Here is a 26,756-nt window from a genome sequence, read left to right on the forward strand (position 1 = left end):
CCACAAGCTCGAGCGTCTAGCTCTTAAAAACTTCTATTATCAGCAAATACGGTATTGTTTGCTAAGGAAAAGTTTTTACAGACCCAGTAAACGAATTAACATGTTTAGGACAGCAATATTATAATGAAACCCTAGAAAAAACCTTATGGCGAGGCAAAAATAACTCCAGATCACTTCATCCAAATCTGTTCTCCCATTTCTCTTCTCTAAATCACACCTGGTATCGCTTAAAGCTCCAAATTCTTGGCAAGCGCCCCCGGTCTTTATTGGATCTGTAAGCTACAGGCATACCGACAGTTGTCAGCTAAATGGACAGGGGCCTGTATGTTTAGAACAACTAGACCGTCTTTCTTCCTACTCCCACTGCAACAGGGAGAAACTTTAGGGTATCCCATCTATGATGAAGTTAGAAAAAGAAACAAAAAAGATGTAAACATAAAAAGAGATATAAAAATAAAAGATTGAAAACACACAGATTGACCCCCTGAAAGAATAATTCAGTACTATGGGCCAGCTACCTGGACATAAATTTATATGATTTGCACCCCAATTTATATGATTAACCATATCATGAGGTTACAAGCAGTACTAGAAATCTGTTTCACTAATGAAACAGCAAATGCATTAGACTTGTTGGCCCAGCAGGCCACAAAAATAAGACACGCCATTTACCAACATAGACTAGCTCTTCTTTGACATCTGATATAATTCAGTTGTGAATCTGTCTGACCCTGGGCTTTTTTGGGTTGGTTGCCTATCTATTACTGTTTCAAATTCAGAGCTCGTTGTTGGTGTGATCAAGGATTCAATGTCTTCCTGGTTCAGTGTTGGGAGGGTGTATATGTCCAGGAACTTACCCATTTCTTCTAGATTTTCTAGTTTATGCGGTGGGCACACTGTACACTGGTAAAGTGGCACAGAATAGGTACTTTTTATTTAGAGCGGGCAGCATGAGTAGGCATGCTTTATGTAGCAAAACTGGCATTTGGTATTGACCCTCTTTTTTTTGAGACAGGGTTTTGTTCCGTTGCCCAGGTGGGAGTGCAATGCTGTTCACAGCTCACTGCAGCCTTGTTCTTCTGTGCTCAATCGTGGGAGTGCAATGCTGTTCACAGCTCACTGCAGCCTTGTTCTTCTGTGCTCAATCGTGAGAGTGCAATGCTGTTCACAGCTCACTGCAGCCTTGTTCTTCTGTGCTCAATCGCTCCTCCTGCCTCAGCCTCCTGAGTAGCTGGGACTATAGGTGCACACCACACCTGGCTTTATTTTTTGGAGAGACGAGGTTTTTCCATGTTGCCCAGGCTGGTCTCAAACTCTTGGGCTCAAGTGATCTGCCTGTCTCAGCCTCCCAAAGTGCTGGGTTGGCTTGCCCCAGCTCAACTGGCTGCGAACTCTCAAGTTCATGCTTGTACCTGCCATATCCTTGCCTTGGAAGGGCAGGGTGGCCGTAAACTTGGGGCTCAGAGTCCCCTTTAAACACTCCCCAACTTCCCCTCTAAACTGTGAGGGAGATGCTGAGACTGAGGATCCAGTGCCCATGCTGGGGCACCCTGAGCTGGGTCCTCTGTACCCAGCTGGCCAAACTCCAGGTTTTGGTTACCCACCCAGACATGGGAGATGCACCCAGCCTGTGGAGACTGACTGACCCAGCCCAGTACAGCCTCCCGTGACCTTCCCTAGATCAGGGGCCAGAGGCAAAGGTCTCCCAGCAGAAGAGGAGAGGAGGTTGTGTGGTATAATCTGCTCCTGACAGAAGGTGCCAGGCTGGGGGTGGCAGGGCTGGAGGGTCCTGGCCTGGGATGGGGAAAGGCACTGCCCAAGGCTAGGGTGGCTGTAGGCTGCAGACCTGGCAGACTGGTGGTTTCCTGGTAACTGGACCCCTGGCAGCCTCCCAGTGATGTAGGCTGGGCCTTTATGGACTTTAATCAGCCCCCTCTCTTTTTCCTCTCTGTGTGGTTACCAGGTCACTAGAGCCACTTGTCTGCTTGTTTTGGTTGGGCTTTTCTGGACTTTAGACCTCAGTGCTTGTTTGCCCATTCCTGAGCCCTCCCTGCCCTGCCTTCAGCAGGTCCTGACCTGCCCCTCTCCACTCTCCCCAGAGCTCTCCAGGCTTTTCTCTGGGACTCAGGAACTCACCCTCCATCCCGTCTGCTCTGCAGGATGTTGCTGCTGAGCCGGTCCTGGCTGAGCCTCCAGCCGTTGGCAGCATCCCCACGGCTGCTCCTGATGCTAGTTGGGGGCTCCTGGCTCCTGGCCCATGTCCTGGCCTGGACCTACACCTTCTATGACAACTGCCACCGGCTCTGGTGTTTCCCACAGCCCCCAGAACCCTGGCTTTGGGTCACCAGGGGCTGGTAAGTGTGGCAGCAGGATGGGTGGGGGGCTCTCAAGGTGGATGGACATCCAGAGGGGTGGGAATGGGGCTTAAGGAACTGAGTATTGAGGGTGGCAGGGGTGTGGGACGGCAGCGAAGAGAGGGAGGTGGCTCACGCATTCCTCTACTCACTCAGTCATTCCTCTACCCAGTCACTCATTCCTCTGCTCACTCATTCATTCCTCTCCTCACTCACGCATTTCTTCACTGACTCATCTCTGTACCCAATCATTCATTCCTCCCCTCACTCACTCATTCCTCTGCTCACTCACTCATTTCTCTGCTATACTAACCCATGCCTTTCTCACCTCCTTGTCCTCCCATCCATAGCCTCCTTTGAATTCTTTTCCTGTCTGTCTCCCCTACATTAATGTAACTCTGAGGGCTTCCTGGGCAGGGGTTGGCTGCGTAGAGAAGTGAGCCTCTGGTGCTCCCACATTCTTTATTGCTGGATTTGAGGTCTCCTGAGCCCATTGTCCAGGGACCACTCTTTGCCTGGTCCGTTTCCTGTTATGAAGGCACAGAAGAGATGCGTGGGCCAGAAGAGATGTGTGGGCAGCTTTCCACCTCCTTTTCTGGAGGTACCCTCCTCTTGTTTTGTTCCTCCCCACTAAGATGTCCCAGTGGGTCCTGTTGCCCAACCTGGATAAAAGTTAGCCACTCATTTCCCCTTTCAGAAGCCTTCCTTGACTCCTCCCCGCTCTTCCAGATTTTGCCCTCTGACTTAGACCTGCTCTCCCTTTTGGGGGCATGGCTTCAGTCTGTTCATTTGGAAATGGAAGCATTGATGGGTATGTCCACAGGTGCAATGGGAGAACATTCCCATGCCAGAGCCTGGCATGCAGAAGATGCTTCTGGGTGGGAGCTGCTGTTCTGATGGACAGTTAGAGTTACTTCTGCTTCCCTGGGGGCTGCTGAGAAGGGAAGGTCCTGATGTGTAGACTTTTCTCTATGGGAGGAATTGGAGATCAATAAATACTGAGGGAACTCAGAGACCGGTGCTGGCGTGGGTCCTCTGCATGCTGAGCGCCGGACCCCTGGGCCCACTTTTTCTTTCTCTATACTTTGTCTCTGTGTCTCATTTCTTTTCTCAAGTCTCTCGTTCCATCTAACGAGAAATGCCCACAGGTGTGGAGGGGCAGGCCACCCCTTCATCTGTGGTGGAGATGTCACTGCCTCCTTTTCCCCTAGACTTCCACATGTTTTACCTCTAATTCTGTCTGCTTGTGACTGGGGTGTGTCTGTGTGACAGCAGCTGCTGTATGGCCACATCTGCTCTGTGGCCATGTCTTATCATGTGTATATTTACATCTGGGGCCTGGTTACACCTGGCATATGCCACACTTGTTTGCACCTGCTATATGTTTACCCCTGGGATCATATGGAGATGGTTATGTCTAGGGTTCAGCTGTGGCCAAGAGTATTTGGGGTATGTGGGGTCTGTCTGGTTCTGTCTGAGATTCTGTTTGAGATGATCTCTTTCTTCTGCTGGTGATGTCTGGACCATGTTTGGGATGTGCCTCATGTCTGGGACCCAGGGTCCCTTTGTAAACATTCTGAGACATTGTTTGAGTACTATCTGAGACAGGCATCAGGGTATATTTGAATCATGACTACAGAACGTTTGGAACCAGACATGGGCCATTTTTGGGATATTAAAGGGACCATATTTAAATCCTAATCCTACCTGGGGCCTGCCTACAGGGCATGCTAAGGTCATTTCAAAGTATCTAAGATCCTTGTTAGAGCATAGTGTATCATGCTAGGGCTTGTTATGTATTTTGTGGCCATGTCAGCATATGTTGACACATATCGGGGCCATGTCACATGTTCCAGGTGTATGTCTGGAGAAGGCAGAGAGTGCTGAGGCAGAGAGAGTGTCCTAGGTCCCTGAAAGGCATTTTGTGGAGCATTGAGCTATGCTCAGGTGTTGTGGAACATGTTAGACTATGTACCAGCCATGTAGAAGTGTGCTGGGGTGTGCTGTGCCATATTATACTGCATTATTGCTCTACTGTACTGCTGCTTGGTCTGGTCTCCCTTCCGCCTCCCTATCCACCTTTTTTTTTTTTCTGGCCTTGGCCCCCTTCCTGCTATGCTGTGCTTTGAGGGGGGAAGTGTGGTCTCCAGCTTGGAGCCTCACCCCACACCCAAAGTCCCTCCCTTACTGTTCTCCATGGTTTCTGATGGTCCTCATTCATGTCAGCCACCACTGCTCCAAAAGACAAGGCATTTTACAAGTTCCTGAAGCCCTGGCTGGGTGAGTACCTGTAGGTGAACAAGGGTGGGAAAATCCTTAGGGGGTGGGCAAGAAGAGGGAGATACCCTTGCCCAAGGCCCTTGGCTGCTTCTACTAGGGGGTGGGCTCCTGGTGAATGCCAGTGACAAGTGGAGCCGCCACCATCAGATGCTGACGCCCGTCTTCCGTTTCAACATCCTGAAGCCCTATATGAAGATTTTCACTGACAGTGTGAACATCATGCACTGAGTTCTTTGAACCCAGAGTTCCAGCTGCAGCCTTGGGGTGGAGGCACCACAGACAGATCTGGTCTAGAATTTTGGCTCTGCTGGGTGGCATTGGTCATTGCTTTTCCTCTCTGAGCCTTGGTTTCCTCATCTGTAAAATGGGGATAATAATCCCTACCTAAAAGATGGGCAAGGTAATGTAATGGAGTCATGTCCCTGGTGCATAGTAGGTGCCCAGAAAGTGTCTGTTTCTATGTTTCCTCTTGTAAACTCAAGAGGGTCATGACGAAGATTGTATAGTAGCTGTTGCTGAGTAAGAAGCCACTTGAAAACTCATTGGTTTAAAACAATAAGGTTTTATGATTGCTAACAAGTCTATGAGACAAGTGGCTGGTATATTAGTCTGTTCTCATGCTGCTAATAAAGACGTATCTGAGACTGGGTACTTTATGAAGGAAAGAGGTTTAATTGTCTCACAATTCCACATGTATGGGGAGGCCTCACTATCATGGTGAAAGGTGAATGAGAAGCAAAGTCATGTCTTACATGGTGGCAGGCAAGAGATTGTATGCAGGGGAACTCCCCCTTTATAAAACCATCAGATCTTGAGAGGCTTATTGACTATCATGAGAACTGCATGGGAAAGACTCACCCCCATGATTCAATTATCTCCCACTTGGTCCCTTCCATGACACTTGGGAATTATGGGAGCTACAATTTAATATGAGATTTGGGTGGGGACACCACATCTTCTATCCCTGCCCCCTCCTAAATCTCTTGTTCTCACACTTCAAAACCAATCATGCCTTCCAAACAGTCCCTCAAAGTCTTAATTCATCTCAGCATTAACTCAAAAGTCCACAGTGTGAAGTCTCATCTGAGATGAGGTAATTCCCTTCCGCCTATGAGCCTATAAAATCAAAAACAACTTAGTTACTTCCTAGACACAATGGTGGTACAGGCATTGGGAAATACACCATTCCAAATGGGAGAACTTGTCCAAAACAAAAGGGCTACTGGCCCCATGCAAGTCCAAAATGCAGTAGGGCAGTCATTAAACTTTAAAGTTCCAAAATGAACTCCTTTGACTCCATGTCTCACATTCAGGCCATGCTGATATAAGAGGTGGGCTCCCATGGCCTTGAGCAGCTCCACTCCTGTGGCTTTGCAGGGTACAGGCCCCCTTCTAGCTGCTTTCACTTGCTGGCATTGAGTGTTAGTGGCTTTTCCAGGTGCACAGTGCAGGCTGTCAGTGGATCTACCATTTTGCGATCTTGAGTGGCCCTCTTCTCACAACTCCACTAGGTAGTGCCCCCGTAGGGACTATGTGTGGGGGCTTGCACCCCACGTTTCCCTTCCATATTGCCCTAGCAGAAGTTCTCCATGAGGGCCTTAGCCTGGCAGCAAACTTCTGCCTGGACATCAGGCATTTCCGTACATCCTCTGAAATCTAGGCCAAGGTTCCTAAACCTCAGTTCTTGACTTCAGTGAACCTATAGGCTCAAAGCCACATGGAAGCTGCCAAGGCTTGGGGCTTGCACCCTCTGAAGCCATGGCCCAAGCTGTATGTTGGCCACTTGCTGTGACTGGAGCAGCTGGGATGCAGGACACCAAGCCCTTAGGTTGCACCCAGCAAAAGGGCCCTGGGTCCAGCCCAAGAAACCATTTTTTCCTCCGAGGCCTCTGGGTCTGTGATGGGAGGGGCTGCCACAGAGGTCTCTGACATACCCTGGAGTCATTTTCCCCATTGTCTTGGTGATTAACATTTGGCTCCTTGTTACTTCTGTGAATTTCTGCAGCAGGCTTGAATTTCTCCCCAGAAAATGGGGTTTTCTTTTCTTTTGCATCATCAGGCTGAAAAGTTTTCAAAGTTTTATACTCTACTTCCTCTTGAATGCTTTACTGCTTAGAAATTTCTTCTGCCAGATACCCTAAATCATCTCTCTCAAGTTCAAAGTTTCACAGATCTCTAGGGCAGAAGCAAAGTGCTGTCAACCTCTTTGCCAAAGCATAGCAAGAATCACCTTTATTTCAGTTCTCAACAACTTCCTCACCTCCATCTGAGACCACCTCAGCCTGGACTTCATTGTCCATATCACTATCAGCATTTTGGTCAAAGCCATTCAACAGGTCTCTAGGAAGTTCCAAACTTGCCCAAATCTTCCTGTCTCCTTCTGAGCCCTCCAAACTGTTCCAACCTCTGCCTGTTACCCATTTTTGAAGTCACTTCCACATTTTTGGGTATCTTTACAGCAGCACCTCACTCTACCAATTTACTATATTAGTTCATTCTCATGCTGCTAATAAAGACATACCGAAGACTGGGTAATTTATCAAAGAAAGAGGTTCAATTGACTCACAGTTCTGCAGGGCTGGAAAGGCCTCAGGAAACTTAAAATGTTGATGGAAGGGGAAGCAAGCACATCATTCTTCACGTGGCAGCAGCAAGAGGAAGTGCTGAGCAAAAGGGGGAAAATTCCCTTATAAAACCATGAGACCTTGTGAGAACTCACTCACTATCATGAGAACACTATGAAAGTAACCACCACCAGGATTAAATTTCCTCCCACAAGGTGTCTCCCACGACAAACAGGGATTATGGGAACTACAATTCAAGATGAGATTTGGGTGGGGACACAGCCAAACCATATCAGTGAGTTCTTCTGGATGTGCAAGGGATATTCATGGTACATGAGCAGCTGTGGGTCAGGTAGGCAGCCTTGCTGGTCTTGGCTCAGTTCTCTTAAATGTTTGAGCTTTAGATGGCTTCAAACTGATACAGATGTCCTCAGCTGGGACTCCTTGACTTTCCTCCAGCGATTCCATCCGTCCAGAAGGTACCCTGTGGTTCACATGGCAGATAGCGTTCCAGGGAGTGAGACGAGGCAGGTTAGATTCATTAGTTATTACCTCATCGATTTCACATTGTATTTTGTCAAAGAAAGCCAAAAGTCCAACAGAGAATCAAAAAGTGGTGGGGAGAAAAAAATACTCTGTCTCTTAATGGAAGTCACTGAATAAAATCACATTTCAAAGGGTATGGATATGGGGGGCAAGTGAAGAATTTGGGCAAGGGCTTTGTGACATCTCTAGGATTTACAAAAAAATTTGCGGATTGATAAGTTAGCTTGTTATGGTTTCATGGATTCTGCCAGAAGACATGAGATTTGTAGGTAAGAGACAAAGCATGATTTATTACTCATAGTACAGCAAGGAGCATGTGTTTCTTGTTGGTTTGCTTTTTTCCTCAAGCCACGCAAATCCCTTGGGGCAACACAGGTGGGCTGCTACTGATGCTTGCTGACATAGTATATTGCATTACAGGGATGGAGCATTAGGCTTAGGAAATCTGCTTTTATAGCAAGCCTGATAAGTGCCAAAAGGGAGTCATTACCTCATCCCTCAAGGCTGTTCTCTGCAAACACAACTCTCAGAAATGGCTCCAGTTAAGAATATCAATGTCTTACCTTCTTGGCGTACCCAGAAAGGATACTCAGGGCACATGGAGGACTACCTCTCCCAACATAGGGATAGTGTAATAAATTGTCATAATCAGTTTATAACAATGCATATGAGGAAATCCAACATTGGTTGAGTACGCACCCTATTGACCAGAAACAATGCCATGTTCCCACTCCACGATGCAAGTATGTATTGACTAATTTACTTTTAACAACTCTGTGAATAAGAGATTATTTCTGCCCCAGTGTGGGTGATGAAACTGTAGGTCTGAGAGATTAGGGAGCTTGCCCAAGTTCACCTAGCTAATAATTCAGGTTGGAATAGTGGAGCAGGATTTCTAACCTTGTTTATGTGGCACCAAGGTACATCATCTCAACTGTTCCTGAAGATTTGACAGGGGAAGGGAGGTTAATGTGTTGACCAAGGGCATGCAAGGGTGGAATGTGAATCCAAGTTCTCCTGAACCCCAATCTTGGGTCTTCGTCTATTAATAGTAACAGTTGTTGTTCCCAACACAAGCTCGTCCTCCGTGGGGAGGGGTTCCAGGGGAGAAGACAAAGAGGTTGGCTTTGGAGAAGTCTGTCTTGATGGTTGGACTTGGGGAAGGACTCAAAGGAGCTAGGGACCATCCCCAGCTGTGTCCCCTTCTCTGGCTAGGCCAAGTGGCAGCTTCTGGCCTCAGAGGGCAGTGCCCATCTGGACATGTTTGAACACATTAGCCTCAAGACCTTGGATAGTATGCAGAAATGTGTCTTCAGCTTTGACAGGCATTGTCAGGAGTGAGTCTTTGCCCAGGGCCTGAGAACTTGAGCCATGACTCCAAAGAAATAGGTTGGGGAGAGAGGACTGACCGGGGCAACCAGAAGTGCCTGGAGGAGTTATGTCACAGTCATATGACCGGTATAAATGTTATCATGAGGTTTCTAGGGAGCCCTTTAAGGGGTTTGAGCTGATGGGCATGGTCAGAGCTGAACTCTGTGGGGGACTGACTATAACGTAGATGTTGCATGGAGTTGACATTGGATGCAAAGATACTAGGGTGGGGCATGGACTTTGGACCAGCTGGAAGAGCAGGAAGTCTGAGCTTTGTGGATAGTTTCAGGAAGGAGAAGGGACAGAACTCTATACTGGGGGTAGGGGAGACAGAATAGGAGAAGCTCATAGAGATGGAAATCAGGGAGATAAGAGAGTTTGGACAATCAATCTCATGGCTGATCCTCACTCTAACTGTGGGGACATCTGTTTCTGGATACTGTGTTTCCTGATAGGAGGTAGCTCCTGGATGCTGGTGGGAGGTGCTCCTGTGGCTTCAGGTGTGTTAAGTTGTTGCCTCCCTTTCTGCCCTTATCCTGCAGAAAGCCTAGTGACTATATTGCCGCCATCTTGGAGCTCAGTTCCCTTGTGGCAAAAAGAAACCGGAATATCCTCTTGCACATGGACTTTCTGTATTATCTCACCCCTGATGGGCAGCATTTCGGCACGGCCTGCCGCCTGGCGCATGACTTCACAGAAGCCATCATCCAGGAGCAGTGCTGCACCCTTACTAGCCAGGGTATTGATGATTTCCACCAAGTAAAGGCCAAATCCAAGACTTTGGACTTCATTGATGTGCTCCTGCTGAGTAAGGTGGCGTTCTCTGGGATCTGAATTCAAAAAGTAGAAGGAAGCTTCATGTCAAATGTCAGATCAAAGAACTTGGATGTGATCCAGAGTACACTGGGGAGCAATGGAAATTGCTTGAGGAGGGGAGGGACAGGTCAGAGATAGGTTTTAGAGATGACTGTGTGGGACACAAATAGCAGGGGACCTCTAGGTGTGAAACTGACAAGTCTGATACTTTATTTACAAGTTAATAAGCTAGTGTGTCACATTTTTATCTATACATCTACATCTATATCTATGTCAGTGTCTTGTCTATGTCATTGTCTATGTCTGAGTCTGTGTGTATGACTACGTGTCTGTATGACTATGTCTTTGTCTTTGCCCATGTCTGTCTTTGCCCAGATATAGACGTGCGTGTTTATGTCCACATCTTCGCCTGTGTCTTTCTTGTGTCCATGCCTTTGTGTCTTTTCTATGTTTATGTCTTTGTCTGGGTCTGTATTTGTCTATGTCTTTGTGTCTTTTCTGTGTCTATGCTTTTGTTTATGTCTCTATGTTTATAGCTTTGTTCATGCCAGTATCTATGTGTATATCTGTGTCTATCTCTATCTTTTTGCCTTTTTCTGTGTCTTTGTCTACGTCTATGTGTATTTGTGTGCCTGTGTCTGTTTCTGTATCTGTGTCTTTCTCTTTGTCTATGTCTGTCTATGTCTATGTTGATGTCTTTGTTTATATCCGTGTATTTATCAATGTCTACGTGTTTCTCTATGCCTGTCTTTTTTATGTCTATGTCTATCTTTGTCTATTTCTATGTCTACATATTTCTCTATGCCTAGGTCTTTGTATTTATATCATGCCTATGTTTTTGTCTATGTGTCTGAGTCTATGCCTATGTTTTTCTATGTATGTCTGTTGTGACAGATGCATTAAACGCCTGGATCAGAGCAGCCCATTTATTGTTCACAGCAATACTAGCAGCCAGAGTAGGATTGTGGCACTGGCTCTCCATTCCCAAATCAAATTCCTCCCAGGGGAATTCAATGTTTTTACCTCTATGTGCAGCAGAGTTTGCACCCTAGGAGAGGTGCCCTACATTACAAGTCTTGGCATATCTTCTATTTCTGCCCTCTAGTGAGAGAGAAAGAAAGAGAAAGAGAGAGACAGACAGGTGGGGGATGCAGGGAAGAGAGAGTATTTTGTTCTGGAGCATAAACAAATCCTCTTTAGTGAGATGCCATAGTCTGTAGACTTACAACCCAAATATCTCCATGGGACATAAGACAAAAGTCTATGGATTTAGCACTCTAGAATGTGAGGAAATATATTTTTGTAGTAATATTTAATCTCTAACTTGCAAAGCAAATTGCCAATTATCTTGTAGCCCAGGTTGCCAGGAACTTTTTCTCAGAAAGTTCTCATCATGCAGAAATATGAAAATTTTCATAGGTCATTGAGTCCTCCCACTGGGGACAAAAGAGGAGACCAGGAGGCCAGGGAGGAAGCCTGTGGGTTGGGGGCTCTGGTGATGGTGACCAAGAGACATCTAGGTGTGCAGGGTGGGCTTGGGTTTCTGGAAAGAGGGGTCTTCAGAGATTGTCTGACTTTAGACTGATGATCCCTCAGAGCTAGTGTGATCTGTGTGTGTGTGTGTGTGTGTGTGTGTGTGTGTCTTGCCTGTGTGTGTGTGTCTTGCCTTCTCACCAGGATGAAGATGTGAAGGAGCTGTCTGATGAGGAAATAAGAGCAGAAGTTGACACCTTCGCGTTTGAGGGTGAGGGTCCCAGTGTGGGACTACAGTAGGGACAAGGGCCTCTCCATCCCAGGGATGTAGGAGATGAACCCTGCATCACTCCATTCAGCCCATCCTCCCACAACCCCACCATCCTCCTGAGGACCTGGATGCGTGGGCGCTTTCCACCCTCTGGTGCTGAAGCAGCCCAGAGACTCAAGTCTGTCTTGCTGCCCCTCAGGCCATGACATCACTATCAGTGGCCTCTCCTGGGTCCTATACAACCTTGCAAGGCACCCAGAATACCAGGAGCGCTGCCAGCAGGAGGTGCAAGAGCTTCTGAAGGACCATGAGCCTAAAGAGATTGAATGATGAGTGCAGGTTCTTCTGGTTGGTTCCTGAGGCCCTCTCATTGGCTCTGCTCCCCAAATGGGAAGTGGGGAAGTTGTTTTGTCAGTTCTGCCACTTTTGCTTACTGGGAATAGAAGCAGAGGACCACAGGCAGGGCCAGCCTGGCTAGCAGGGGAAAGACTGCAGGCTGTTAGGACAGAAAGACCTGGGCTACTCTTCCTTAAAGAACTAAAAGTAGAACTACCACTTGATCCAGCAATCCCACTACTGGTATCCAAACCCTCAAAAGAAGTCATTATATGAAAAAGACACATGTACACACATGTTTTTAGCAGCACAATTTGTATTTGCAAAAATATGAAACCAACCTAAGTGGCCATCAACCAATGAGTGGATATAGAAAATGTGGTATATGTACACCATGGAGTAATACTCAGCTATCAAACAGAATCAAATACGGCTTTGCAGCAACTTGGCTGGAGCTGAAGGCCATTATTCTAAGTGAAGCAACTCAGGAATGGAAAACCACATGTCATATGTTCTCACTTATAAGTGGGAGCTAAGCAATGGGTATGTAAAGGCATACAGAAGGGTTTAATGGGCGCTGGAGACTCAGAAGAGGGAAGGTGGAGGGGGGATGAGGGACAAAAAAACTCCATATTGGGTTCAATGTGTGCTACTCACAGGAGTAAGAATGATATAATGGACTTAGGGGCCTCAAAGACAAGGGTGGGAGGGGGTTAGGGAGAAAAGATTGCATACTGGGTACAGCCTACACTGCTTGGGTAATGAATGCACTAAAACCTCAGAAATCATGGCTAAAGAACTTATCCATGTACCACCTGTACCCCCCAAACTATTGAAATAAATATAAATAGAGATGCAGCCAGGCATGGTGGCTCATGCCTGCAATCCCAGCACTTTGGGAGGCTGAGGCAGTTGGATCATGAGGTGAGGAGTTCAAGACATATATTATGATCCATTTAAAATTTTAAATTATTTTATATATATTTTATTTATTTGTTTGTTTGTTTGTTTTTGAGAGAGGATCTCACTCACATTGCCCAGGCTGGAGTGCAATGGCATGATCTTGGCTCACTGCAGGCTCAACTTCCTGAGCTCAGGTGAGCCTCGTGAGTAGCAGGGACGATAGGCAAGCACCACCACGACCGGATAATTTTTTGTATATTTAGTAGAGATGGGGATTCTCTCCTCTCTTCTTGTTTAATTAAATTTCTAATTTCTAAATGTAAATGAAAGTAAATAAAAGCATTGGGGAACAACCTTGCCCTGTAGTGTTAAAGGAGAAGATTCTCAAGCACAACTGCCTAAGCTGAAATAGCCACAGCTCCATCTAGAAGGAAGATGTGAGATTTTGGATGCTAAATTGATCAGCATGAACCACATGTGCTGGCAGCAGTCCAGGGAGTGTCCATGACCATGGAAAGAAAATCATATTTGGAGAGGAAGCTTGCTGTTTAATCCATTTTGTGCCCCTCTGCCTGAGTTCTCTCCCCCACCATTTTATTTGATGACAAGCTATCTAGACAACGTTCTCCCTGGACTGAGCCAGGAAGGAAATGTGTGAGATTCGATGGAGGCAGTTTTCTTTTAAGAACTAGTGGAGAATATTTGTGCAAAGTGGTGTAAAGTGGAGAATATTTGTGCAAAGTTGTGTAAAGTGGAGAATATTTGTGTAAATCTGGGCGGCCCAGGCTGGGTGCGGTGGCTCACGCCTGTAATCCCAGCACTTTGGGAGGCCGAGGCAGGCAGATTACCTGAGCTCAGGAGTTCAAGACCAGCCTGGGCAACACGGCAAAACCCTGTCTCTACTAAAAATACGAAACAATTAGCTGAGCCTGGTGGTGCATGCCTGTAGTCCCAGCTACTTGGGAGACTGAGGCAGGATAATTGCTTGAACCCAGGAGGCAGAGGTTGCAGTGAGCCAAGATCATGCCAGCCTGGGCGACAGAGCGAGACTCCATCTCCAGAATAAAAAAATTAAATAAATAAATAAATAAATAAATAAATAAATAAATAAATAATCTTGGCAGCCCAGAGCAGAGTGAGCTGAAGACTGGTCTGAGGGCACGTATGGGGCTGGAAGTCTCCACAAAACCTCATAGTCCTGGGGCCCAACCCTCCACCCAGGCCATGGGAGCAAGTGAGATAAGAGTTGGGCAGGATAGCCCTTTAATCCACTCTGACAGGCCGGAGTGGGGGCTTCTGGTGCTTCTCCTTTGACCTGATTAGCCTCCACTCCCAATGTATGTCTGTGCAGAAGGCTCAGCTAGATATGTCAGACATTGTAAATCCTCAGCGTAAATAATACTTTAACCTAGAATCCAGAGTCCAGGCAGGGAGAGGAGAGGTCAATGTGTAGATATCTTCTCCCTTATCAGGACAGGACTCAGGATCAGAAAGTTCACCCCTCAGTGGGCCAGAGAATGAACCAGAAAACCCCTGAGGTGAGGGCGTGTCCATTGGTGGGTCCTTCTCTGCTCCCAGAACTCCTTTGAATTAATTTCTCCCCAGAATGATGGGATCAAACATTAAATCCCTGGAGTTCATCACCTGACGGTGACCCTGACTCTGTGTGGTGGTCACTCTCCTCGGCATTGTACTGATAAAAGAGTGGGGGCTGGCCTGGTGTGGTCAGGGGTGATTGGAGTGACCCAGGATCCCCAGTTCCCATCTCGCAAATGAAGGATCCCACAGAGTCAGGGCAGAGATGAAAAAGAAGGGATAGCCAGGGGATTGGAGTAGCTTGACTGCTGTGGGGATGGCAGGGGATGCAGAGAGGGCTGTGTCCTCCTTTTTGTCCCCAGCCTTGGAGACATCTCGTGTGTTTCATCAGGTGAACTTGGAGCAAGACTCAATGGCGAGTGACCTCTTACAAACAGCCAGTGGTGAACATGACGAGAACACCAGGGTCTGCTAGAGGCAGAGTGGCGTGGTGGTAAGAACTCAGTCTCTGGGGTCAGGCAGAGCTGATTCAAGTCCTAGTTCTGCATCTTCCGAGATGTACAACCCTGGGTGAGAGCCACATCCAGCCTCAGCGTCATCCTTTTCACCATGTATACACCTCAGAGGCTGCTGTAAGCAATTAATGAGCTGGTGAGAGGATGTTATTTAGCACAACTGGCACATGGTCACTTCTAAGAGAAAGGGTATCAGGTGTGTTTAGGATGCAGTGTGGGCTTGGGGAGGGGGTCGAGAGAGTAGTGAGAGAGGATAAAGGGAGAGAAGGAGAATTTCCAGAAATAGAAGAAGCAGCTCTTTTTACAAGAGCAGCCCACAGTGGTGGCATCCTCCTGTAGTCCCAGCTATTCAGGAGGCTAAGATGGGAGGATTGCTTGAGCCTGGGAGGTTAAGGCTGCAGTGAGCTACGATTGTACCACCGCACTCCAGCCTGGTGAGAGAGCAAGACTCTGTCTCAAATTTTTTATTTTTAAAGAGTAGCCCACAGGCCCACAGAGCTGAGCCCCATCCCAGACACTGGCTTCATGGCCCTTCTCTCCTTCTGAGATTGTCCTGACCACCCCACAGACACCCACAGTCAGCTACCATCATGTAGCTGAGCTCACTGGGGGAGCTTCTGGCGTTCTGAATGGGGGAAGATTAGTGGGCCTGATGTCAGGGGTGAGGAGAGCTGGTCCTGGGGGCAGTGTGTAGTGGGAGCTGGACAAATCCCCTGATCCTTGGGGGCTGAAACAGGAGCTAGAAAAAAGCCAGGTTGAATCACAGATTCTGGAGGGTTTCTGGGTTCTGAGAACCCTGGAGAGGGGTTGGGGCTGGGGATTGCACATTTGACCTCATTCTCCACCCACTATCCTCTAAGGAGCTGACATAGCTGCAGGAAGAGCTGAGTGGCAAAAGTGAGCACAAGCTGGGGACTCAGTGGACATCTCCTGAGGACTCCTGGCCACCTCTGCCAGTCCCTGATAGCTCTTCTTTTGAATCTCCCAGTGACCCAGGAACAGGATGATGTGAAGCACAATCCGGACTTCATCCTGCACAAGGTGTTCTGGGAATCGAGAGGAGGGTGCAGGGGGTGTAGAGGCTCCCCCCACTTCAGCACCAGGGACAGTGACAGCCTTGGGACTCCTTGGCCTCTGTGGCTGCAGGGGTGCCTGCTTGCTCATGTGCATCCCATAGACTCCTGCAGTTAAGAGTCCAAAGCCTGAGTGCCTTGCAGGGTCCCACAGAGTGGGGGCTTGGAAGAATCACTGACTGTCAAAAGAGAAAGAAAATCCTCCACACTTGAAATTAAATAAACGTTTAATATATCCTAAGTTGAAAATTATTAACTTCAGAGTTTATCTATGCAAGTATGATAAATATGAGTATATATATTTACTCACACTTCACCCTGTCTTAGAGAAAATGTTGCAGACTATACCTGGTGTTGTGCACTTGGTTCTTACCTTGGTATCATATCTTATCTCTCTTGCCATGCGTGCACATGGCATTTTAAGAAGATATATTTTAAACAATTCCCCCCCTTATTGATTTTACAACTGGTTATGTTTGATGCTTACTGCTTTAGACTATCTACCTTTACGTGTTTTGTTAAGGCAGCATGTGTGCGTGTGCAAGCATGCACAGGCTCACACACACTGAGCTGTCTGTGCTGGGGAGCATGCAAGCAGAGATTATTGGCTCTTGGAGATGCTGAAGCTGGGTGGTGTCCAGTACCCCAGAGCAGCTGACCTCTTCCCAAGAATCCACTTGTGAGTCCTGCTCAATCCTTAGCAGTTGTTCTAGGGCTCCTGTTACTACCCCCCCATACACATATCTTTTGGATTTAGATTAAAGTCTCCCTGTGCCAAGGAGGGTTGTCACAAAGTTGCTGTCTACAGACCAATGGTGAGGACAGGCTGAACTTTTAAGGCCCTTCTTCAAGACAGTGCAAAGTCATGTCTCTGCCCACTGCAGGATCCAGGTCAAATTCCACAGTGCAGCCTTCAGTCAGGGATTATCTGCCCCTCCCCACTTCCCTAGCACATAGATATATCCAATCATGCATTTTCATACTCCATACTTTTAGTGAGTTCAGTCCCTGTGCCTGGAATGCCATTTTCTCTGTCAGCCGAGAGAACTCCTATTGACCCTTTAAAACCCAGAGGAAACATTCCTTCCTCCACATCTTTTCATAAAGTCCAGGTGATGTCTCCATCACAACTCTTCACATTGCACCGTGGTTGCTGGATCGTGTATCTGGGACTGGATATGATTTATCGGGGTGTCCCCACGGTCTAGGACAGTGCTAGGAATACAGTAGCAACTCAAAACATGCCTCCAGCATGACATGGAGTTGAATGACAGAGCCTTTTCTATTGCCAAAGTCCAGATGCTCAAGCCTGGTGTTCAGCGCCCCGTAATAGCATTCCTCCATGCAGATGTTCTAAGCACATAGCAGGTGGCAGGTACAGTATTGATATGGACACAACCAACTCTCCCTAGTAGGGAAAGTGCCAGTATTATCCCCAGTTTGTTAATGAGGAGACCTATATTCAGAGGTTTGAGTCTGCTGTAAACTGAAGATTTGTGTACCTCCAAAATCCATACGTTGAAATCCTTACATTCAATGTGATGGTTTTAGAAGGAGGTGAGGCATAGAGTGGTGATAAGGTTATGAAGGCAGAGTTCTCATAAATGGGACTGGTGTACTTATAAAGGAGGCCTGGAGAGCTGATTCCCCACTTCTGCCATGTGAGGACACAGGCATGAGACAGCCATCTGGAACCAGGAAGCAGGCTCTCACCAGGCCCTTGATCAGCCGATGTCCTGATCTTGGACTTCTCAGCCTGCAGAACTATGGGAAATAAATTCAGTTGCTTACAAACCACCCAGTCTACAGTATTTTGTGATAGTGACTCAAACAAACCAAGACAGACTCATAGCTCCCTGAGGTCAATGGCATGTTGGTGATAAAGCTAGAGACCAAACCAAGGGGTCTAAAAACAAAAAACAACAAACAAACAAACAAACATCAACTGGAAGGTCTCATTGGTGTTACAGAGCAATGACGTCAAAACCTTTGGAGGAGAGGTATGGCCATCTTTGAGACATGGCCGAGCATGTGGCTCAGAGTCTGACAATCACCTGCTGGTTACACCAGGGGTCAGCAGCTGAGGGTGCACAGGGGAAATGACTCCTGGTACCGTACATGCCCTCTCTGGATGCTGTAGACCAGAGACAGCACCTGATAATAAACACACAGGATTGGAAATACAGGTCCCCACATACCTCAGGCCCTCAGGTGGCGGATCTTGAACCATATGAAACCCAGAGCCTGTAATTCCTCCTGGGTCCAAGATAAATGTACCCCAAAATAAGCTCTTTTGCACTATTAACAAAATCCCAGGTGAATTCATTAAAAAATGCCATGACAAAGAAGCATAAGTAACAGTCACAGGACAACTTAGGGCATATGGTCAACCCCGCATTTGGGGTTAATGATCAAGATTGTTTCAAAGGCTGAGCACAGTGGCTCATGCCTGTAATCCCAGCACTTTGGGAGGCTGAGGTGGGTGGATCACTCGAGCCAAGGAGTTCAAGACCAGTGTGGGCATCATGGTAAAACCCCATTTCTGCAAAAAATACAGAAAGTAGCTGGGTGTGGTGGTGTGGGCCTATCTATAGTCTCAGCTACTCAGGAGATTGAGTGGGGAGGCTTCCTTGAACCTAGGAGGTGAAGGCTGCAGTGAGCTGTGATTGCACCACTGCCCTTTAACCTGGGTGACACAGCAAAACTCTATCTCAAAAATAAAATAAAATAAATGATTGCCGGAAAGGGAAGAAGTGGGGATCAGGAGTTGCTCTACCAGGTTCCAGGCACCAAAGGGGACTTTGGCAATTTTTGGGGAGCTATTTTTCTGTGGTTGGACCCACTGAGAATCAGTGTTGGCCTGGACTGCCCCTCCTGAAGTCACTGAACATCCTGGCTGATTTCAGGCTCCTTCAAAGAAGACACTGAAGAGTGTGGGTCCCAGAGGTGCAGAGCCCAGTTAAGTGACGATTTTGCTCAATCTAAGGAAGGACCACGCCCTTTAACAATATCTATAGCTGACACGATCCAGTGCTTATGAGCTGCCAATCATCGTGTCCTCATTATTATTATTATTTTCACTTTACAGATGAGGAAACTGAGTTTCAGAGGTTAGTTCACTTATCTGAGGACACGTCACATGAGGGGTGGGTATGGGATTCAGACATTCCGAGAATTCTCTAGGAAGTATGAGAGATAATCAATCACCGATTCAAGAAGCTCAGAGACTTCCAAAAGGATAAATTCTTTTCTTTCTTTTTCCTTTTTTTTTTCGAGATGGAGTCTCACTCTGCCTCCCAGGCTGAAGGGCAATGGGGCAATCTTGGCGCACTGCAACCTCCGCCTTCCGGGTTCAAGCGATTCTCCTGCCTCAACCTTCCGAGTGGCTGGGATTACAGGCACATGCCACCAGCCTTGGCTAATTTTTATATTTTTACTAGAGACAGGGTTTCGCCATGTTGGCCAGGCAGATCTCGAACTCCTGACCTCAAGTCATCCATCCACCTCAGCCTCCCAAAGTGTTGGGATTACAGGCGTGAGCCACCATACCTGGCCTCCAAAAGGATAACTTCTAAAAAGTGCATATAGACAAACATGAACACAAATACACACACACACACACACACACACACACCCCTAGACACATAGTAGTCAAAACTGCTGAAAACCAAAGAAAAAAGAAAAGTTATGATTGTAGCTAGGCAAAAAGACACAAAAATGATATAATCTATGAAATTTTCCCAGCAATGCATTTGATCACTGAAAGGTTCTCTGCAAATATTAGCACACTTTTCCTTACTGCATCATATTCTGTCTTTCAATTTTGAAGTTATACGTGAATTTGTCAGGAATGACTTTGACTGCATTCTCTGAGAGAGGAGTTGTAAGAACAACGCCTACATTGTCATAACCACACCTTTATCTCTGACAAATATCTTTACAAATCCATGTAACAAGAAACCCGGAAGGGAAAATGCACCAGAGGCTGGGCGTGGCAGCTCATGCCTGTAATCCCAGCACTTTCAGAAGCTGAGGTTGGTGGATCACTTGAGCTCAGGAGTTCGAGACCAGCCTGGGCAACATGGCGAAACCCCGTTTCTACCAAAAGTACAAAAATTAGACAGGCATGGCGACGTGTGCCTGTAGTCCCAAATACTCGGGAGGCTTAGGTGGGAGGATCGCTTGAGCCTAGGAGATTGAGTCTGCAATGAGCCATGATTGTGCCACTGCACTCCAGCATGGGCCACAGAGTGAGACCTGTCGAGAGAGAGAGAGAGAGAAAGAGAGAATGCAACAGGTATCTCCAGGCACATTCTTGGGCAAGCTACTGTCCCCAGCAAAATTTGTGGAGAAAACCTGGGGGAGGCAAAGTGCCTTCTCAATATCTGTGTCATCTCCTTGTGACATGTATTGATGATGACGGCAGGGATATTGCAGGCCTTGCTGAGCGAGAAGGGAAATATTTGGCAATTTACATGGGGGTAGACCTTTTCTCTTCTTTTTTTGAGACAGTCTCACTCTGTTTCCCAGGCTGGAGTGCAGTGGTGTGATCTCAGCTCACTGCAGCCTCAACCTTCCGGGATCAAGCAACCCACCCACCTCAGCCTCCTGAGTAGCTGGGACTACAGGCATGCACCACCACGCCTGGGCTTTGTGTGTGTGTGTGTGTGTGTATTTCTTTTCCTTTCTTTCTTTTCTTTTTAGACTGAGTCTTGCTCTGTCACCTAGGTTGGAGTGTAGTGGCTAGACTTGGCTCACTGCAACCTCTGCTTCTCGGGTTCAAGCGATTTTCCTGACTCAGCCTCCCAATTAGCTAGGATTACAGGCACCCACCACCACACCCAGCTAATTTTTTGTATTTTTAGTAGAGATGGGGTTTCACCATGTTGCCCAAGCTAGTTTCTAACTACTGAGCTCAAGCAATACACCCACCTCAGCTTCCTGAGTGGTTGGGACTACATGCATGTACCACCATGCCTGGGCTTTTTCTTTTTGTATTTCCTTTTTTTTTTTTTTTTTGTAGAGACGGGGTTTCATCATGTTGACCAGGCTAGTCTCTAACTACTGAGCTCAAGCAACTTGCCAGCCTTAGCTTCCCGAAATGCTGGGATTACAGGTGTGTACCACTGCACCAGATCAGGGGGTGGACATTTTCTATTATAGAAAGGGTGTGTCTTCTTCAATAAAAACCATCCTTGCCCTTATTAGTTACTGCAGACTACAGATGACACCATAAAACAAATATACAAAGTCAGACACACACGTTCATACAAACCCTCACCCAAGGTTGCTGTTGATCTGTCTGTACACCACAGACTTGAATTCAGTGTGGGTTCATGTGGAGTGATCCCCAAATCAGTGCATCAGCACCATCAGGCTGCCAAATCCCGGTTACTCCCATGAAAGCAATGCCATGCCAGTGGGTCACAGGTGCAAAGCTCAGAGCTATCTGGGGCTTCTGGTCAACCTCAGGTGTGAGTTCAAATGTCAAAATTTCAAACATGGAAGATACGAGAAGTAGGGCTGGCCCTCGCAGATGCCGGGCACCAGAGGGGACAATGACATTTTTGCAGTAGGGGCTTTCCTACTTTTGCTGAACAGCCAAAGTGAGTAAAAGTGTGGGAGTCAATGGTTATCTCCTTAAGGCCTCCAAAGCACTGCTTTTGGATCCTGACAGCAGGTGCAGGTGTCTGGAGGATGCTGCCAGGGTGAGAGGAGGGTGCAGGGGAAGGAAGAGGATCCATCTCCTTCAGCACCAGGGACATTGACTGCCCTGGGATTCCTTGGCCCCCTAGGATGCAGGCAACTCTGGCTCAGGTGTATGCCATACACTCCTGCAGCACGAAGTCCAATGACCAGGCACCTTGCAGGGTCCTACAGAGTGGAGACCGGGGAGGATTACCGGTTGTACACACAGATGGAATAAATGTTGCAAGTGAAATATATAAACATATAAATAGTTATACATACATAAACAAGTACATGTTAAGCTGAAAAGTTATTCATGCTAGAGTTTATTTATGCAAATATGACAAGTAGAAGCGTAGGCACGTATGAACTCCCCACCTCATTTCTGTGAAAATGTTGCAGACATACTGGGTGTTCTGCACCTCACTCTCTTAGCATCATATCTTGCCTCCCTTGATATGTGTGCACGTAAAGGAAGACACATTTTAAACAATCACCCTCCTCATCGATTTTATGACTGGTTACATAAGACCCATTGCCATAGAGTATCTACCTTCTAATATTCTGTAAAAGAATAGGATGTGTGTGTGTGCACGTGTGTGTGTGTGTGTGTGTGCGCACTGAGCTCTCCATGCTAGGGAGGCATGTAAGCAGAGACTGTCAGGGATGCAGTAGCTGGGCTGTGCAGAGCTCACCTCTTCATTGGATGGGAGGCTGGGCTCCATGGGTTGTCCAGTTCCCAGCCCTAGAACAGCTGATGTCCTCCTCAAAAATCCACCTGTGAGTCTGTCTTAACACCTGGCAGGAGTTCAAGGTTTCCTGTTGTTCTCCATGGAAAACTCTTCTAGATTCAGATCAAGGCTCCCTGTGTCCAGGAGGTTGCTCTCCTAGCCATTATCCACAGCCTAAGAGAGCAGGTGGTGTGGGCAGGCTGGAGCTTTAGGGCCCTTCTCCCAGACAGTGCAAGGCCATGTCTCTGCCCTCTGTGGGATCCAGGTCAGAACCCATATCCAGCTTACACAGCAACCGCAGCAACAGCAGGAACAGTGAGTTGCACTTGCTGAGCCCTTAGTCTGCCTTGTGCATTTTGCATGTATTGTCTGTTTTAGTTATTATCATGACCTTGTGAGGCGGGTGCTGCAGAAACGCCCATTTACAGACATGAAGGAGCACAGCCCGGTGGTGAGGGTGGCACAATGTGAGGCTGGTTGGGTGGGCTGGGTGTACAGTCCGGCTCTACCAGCTGTGCAACTGTGGGTGGTCACTTAAATATCTCCTGGACTTAATTTCTCATTTGTAGAATGAAAAACAAGGTGGTCAATATACTGAAAAGACTTAAAACGGGTTCCATGACTCATGTTGGCAAATGTCGATGGCCCTAGTAGGAAGGACTGCATCTCGTGGGCTGAGTGCCATCTCAGCCACAATAAATACAACACCAGGTAGATTTCTAAAGTTTCTGATGCCAGTCCCTGGCACCCAGTACTAGTACCAGTCGCTGGCAACTCTGAACTAACACAGGGCATGGGACAACTCGCTTCCCTGAATGGAAGGACACAAGCCCAACTGGCTTCACCACCTCTGCTGACTGCAGAGCCCCAGGGCCTTGAGTGAACTTAGGCAGTAGCCAGATAGTGGTCATAGGAGGTTTTGTGTGGGATCCAGTGCTCTGCTGCTTTTAGGTTTAACCCAGCGCAGTTCCAGTGCTGGTGTCAGTGCTTGTGTCAGTGCAGGTCACAGAGGTGCTTGTGTCAGTGCATCCCCAACTCCTGGAGGCTTAGAACAGAGAGAGAGAGCAGCTATGTTTGTTTCTGAGAAAGTAAGGGGAAAAAATAAGTGTCTCTGTTTGGTAATCCAGAGGATTCTTTCAAATGTTATCCGAGACCATCAAGGTGGTACTTTAATGAGTCTGCAAGAACCACAGTGTTACTGAGCTTGGGGTGCCCCCTAATGCAGATACAGCATATTTTACAACACCTAAGTCTCTGAATACCTGGAAGCCTTCCTAAGAAAGATGAGTACAAACAAACCCAGACTGAGAAGATTACAACAAACATCTAACTCTTCAATGACCGGACACAGATGAATATCCAGAAGCATCAAGACCATCCAGGAAAACATGACCTCACCAAAGGAACTAAATAAGTCACCAGGCACCAATCCTGGAGATACAGAGATATGTGATCTTTCAGCAGAGAATTCAAAATAGCTGTTTTCAGAAAACTCAAAGAAATTCAAGATAACACAGAAAAAGAATTCACATTTCTATTAGGTAAATTTAACAAAGAGACTGAAATAATTGAAAAGAATCAAGCAGAAATTCTGGCATTGAAAAATGCAATTGACACACTGAAGAATACATGACTCTTTTAATAGAAGAATTGATCAAGGACAAGAAAGAATTAGTGAGCTTGAAGAAAGGATGTTTGAAAATGCACAGTCAGAGGAGACAAAAGAAAAAAAAACTAAAAAATGAAGCATGCCTACAGGATCTAGAAAATAGCCTCAAAAGGGCAAATCTAAGAGTTATTGATCTTAAAGAGAAGGTAGAGGGAGAGAGAGAGAGAAGGTAGAGGGAGAGGGGTAGAATGTTTACTCACGGGGGTAATAACACAGAACTTCCCAGACCTAAAGAAAGGTATCAATATCCAAGTACAACAAGGTTACAGAACACCCAGCACATTTAACCCAAAGTAGACTACCACAAGGCATTTAATAAGCAAACTCTAAAAGGTTGAGGATAAAGAAAGGATCCTGAAAGCTGCAAGGGAAAAGAAACAACATAAAATAGAGCTCCAACACATCTGGCCAGTGGACTTTTCAGTGGAAACTTTACAGGCCAGAAGAGAGTGACACGACATATTTAAAGTGCTGAAGGAAAAATTGTTTACCCTAGAATAGTAAATTTAGTGAAAATGTTCTTCAAAGATGAAGGAGAAATAAAGCCTTTCCAAGATAGTCCTTGCTTATCAATCATAGCATGGAATGTAAATAAACTAAACTCTTCAATCAAAAGACATAGAGTGGCTCTGTGGATTACAAAAAAAAAAAAAAAGACCCAATGATTTGTTACTTTCAAGAAGCACATTTCACCTGTAAAAACATACATGGTCCAAAAATGATGGGATAGAAAAAGACACTTCATGTCAATAGAAGTTTAAAAAGCACAGGAGTGGCTGTATTTATATCATACAATATAGATGCCAAGACAAAAAGAGACAAGAAGGTTGTTGTCTTTTTGGACCTAACTGATATTTACAGGACGTTTCCTCCAATGGCTGCAGAATATACATTCTTTTCCTCAGCACACATATCACTCTCAAGGAAACACCAGATGTTTGATCACAAAACATGTCTGAAAACATTCAAAAATCTGAAATAAAATCAAATATCTTCTCTGATCACAGTGGCCTAAGCAATAATAAGAGAAAATTTGGAAACTCTACAAACACATGGGAATTAAACAAAATGCTCCAGAATGACCAGTTGGTCCACAAACAAATTGAGAAGGAAATTGAAAAATTTTATTAAGCAAATGATAATGGAACCCCAATATACCAAAACCTATGGGATACAGTGAGAGCTATAAACGTTCCTCTTATTGCTGCTCTCACTGTATGCTATTGGTTTTGGCAAGCCAGGCACAGAAAGGCAAACATCACATGTTCTCAAATATTTGTGGGATCTAAAAATCAAAACAGTTGAACTCATGAGGTTGCCAGAGGCTGGGAAGGGTAGTGATGGGTGATGGGGGGAAGCAGGAGGGAAGGTTAATGAGTACAAAAAGTAGTTAGAATGAATAACATTTGGTATTTGATAGCACAATAGGGTGACTATATTCAATAATAATTTAACTGTGCATTTAAAAATAACTAAAAGAGTATAACAGGATTGATTTTAACATAAAGGATACAAACTTGAGGGGGTGGGTACCCCATTTTGCATGGTATGATTATTATTTATTGCATTCCTGTATCAAATATCTCAAGTGCCCCATAAATATATACACATACCATACACACACACACACACACAAAATACATTTTTTAAAGTGGCAAAAGATACGAACAGACATTACTCAGAAGATGACATAGAAAAAGCAAACAAACATATTAAAATATCCTGAACATCATTGATTTAGCAGATAAATGAAAATCAAAACTACAATAAGAAATCATCTTACCCCAGTAAAAATGGCTTCTATCCAAAAGACAGGAAATAACATATACCGGTGAGGATAAGGAGAAAAGGAAACCCTTGTACACTGTTGTTGGGGATGTAAGTTAGTACCATCACTATGGAGAACAGTTTGGAGGTTCCTCAAAAAACGAAAAATACAGCTACCATACCATCCGGTAATCCCACTGCTAGGTATCTACCCCAAAGAAAAGACATCAGTATATCAAAGAGATACCTGCCATCTTATGTTTATTCCAGGACTATTCACAATAGCCAAGATTTGGAAGCAATCAAAGTGTCCATCAACAGTTGAATGCATAAAGAAAATGAAGAAAATGTGGTACATATACATGATAGAGTACTATTCAGTGATAAAAAGAATGAGATTCTGTCATTTGTAACCACATGGATGGAACTTGAGGACAATATATTAAATAAATAAGCCAGACACAGAAAGACAAACTTTGCATGTTTTCACTTATTTGTGGAAGCTAAGAATTAAAACAATTGAACTCACAAAGATAGAAAGTAAAAGAATCGTTACCAGAGGCTGTTAAGGGTAGTTGGGACTTCCGGTGGGGAGTGGGAATGGTTAATGGGTACTAAAAAATAGTAGGAATGAATGAATAAGACCTAGTAGTTGCTAGCATAACAGAGTGACTATAGTAAGAAATAGTAAGAAATGATTTAGTTAATTATTAATTAAAATACAGAGATTGCCAGAGTCGGTAAAAAAAAATAAGACTCAGATATAAGTGTTTTTTCTCTTTTTGAACAAGAAAACCACTGTAAATATAAAAGCATATATAAAGTGAAAAGCAAATGGATGGAGAAAGATATACCATAGCAAC

At 45.9% G+C, this 26,756-nt stretch overlaps 1 pseudogene across 1 annotated transcript in view; it reads left to right on the top strand.

The window, feature by feature from the left end:
* Positions 1 to 2,160: 2,160 nt before the first annotated feature.
* Positions 2,161 to 26,756, top strand: part of LOC111534254 — a 73,667-nt pseudogene continuing 49,071 nt past the window's right edge. The window contains exons 1-5 of the transcript XR_003309940.1: positions 2,161 to 2,422; positions 4,512 to 4,634; positions 4,732 to 4,862; positions 8,960 to 9,081; positions 9,658 to 9,928. The product of XR_003309940.1 is annotated as a cytochrome P450 4F11-like (transcript). The remainder of the gene's footprint in view (positions 2,423 to 4,511; positions 4,635 to 4,731; positions 4,863 to 8,959; positions 9,082 to 9,657; positions 9,929 to 26,756) is intronic.

Source organism: Piliocolobus tephrosceles, chromosome 21 (genome assembly GCF_002776525.5).
Source record: "Piliocolobus tephrosceles isolate RC106 chromosome 21, ASM277652v3, whole genome shotgun sequence".
NCBI classification, from domain to species: domain Eukaryota; kingdom Metazoa; phylum Chordata; class Mammalia; order Primates; family Cercopithecidae; genus Piliocolobus; species Piliocolobus tephrosceles.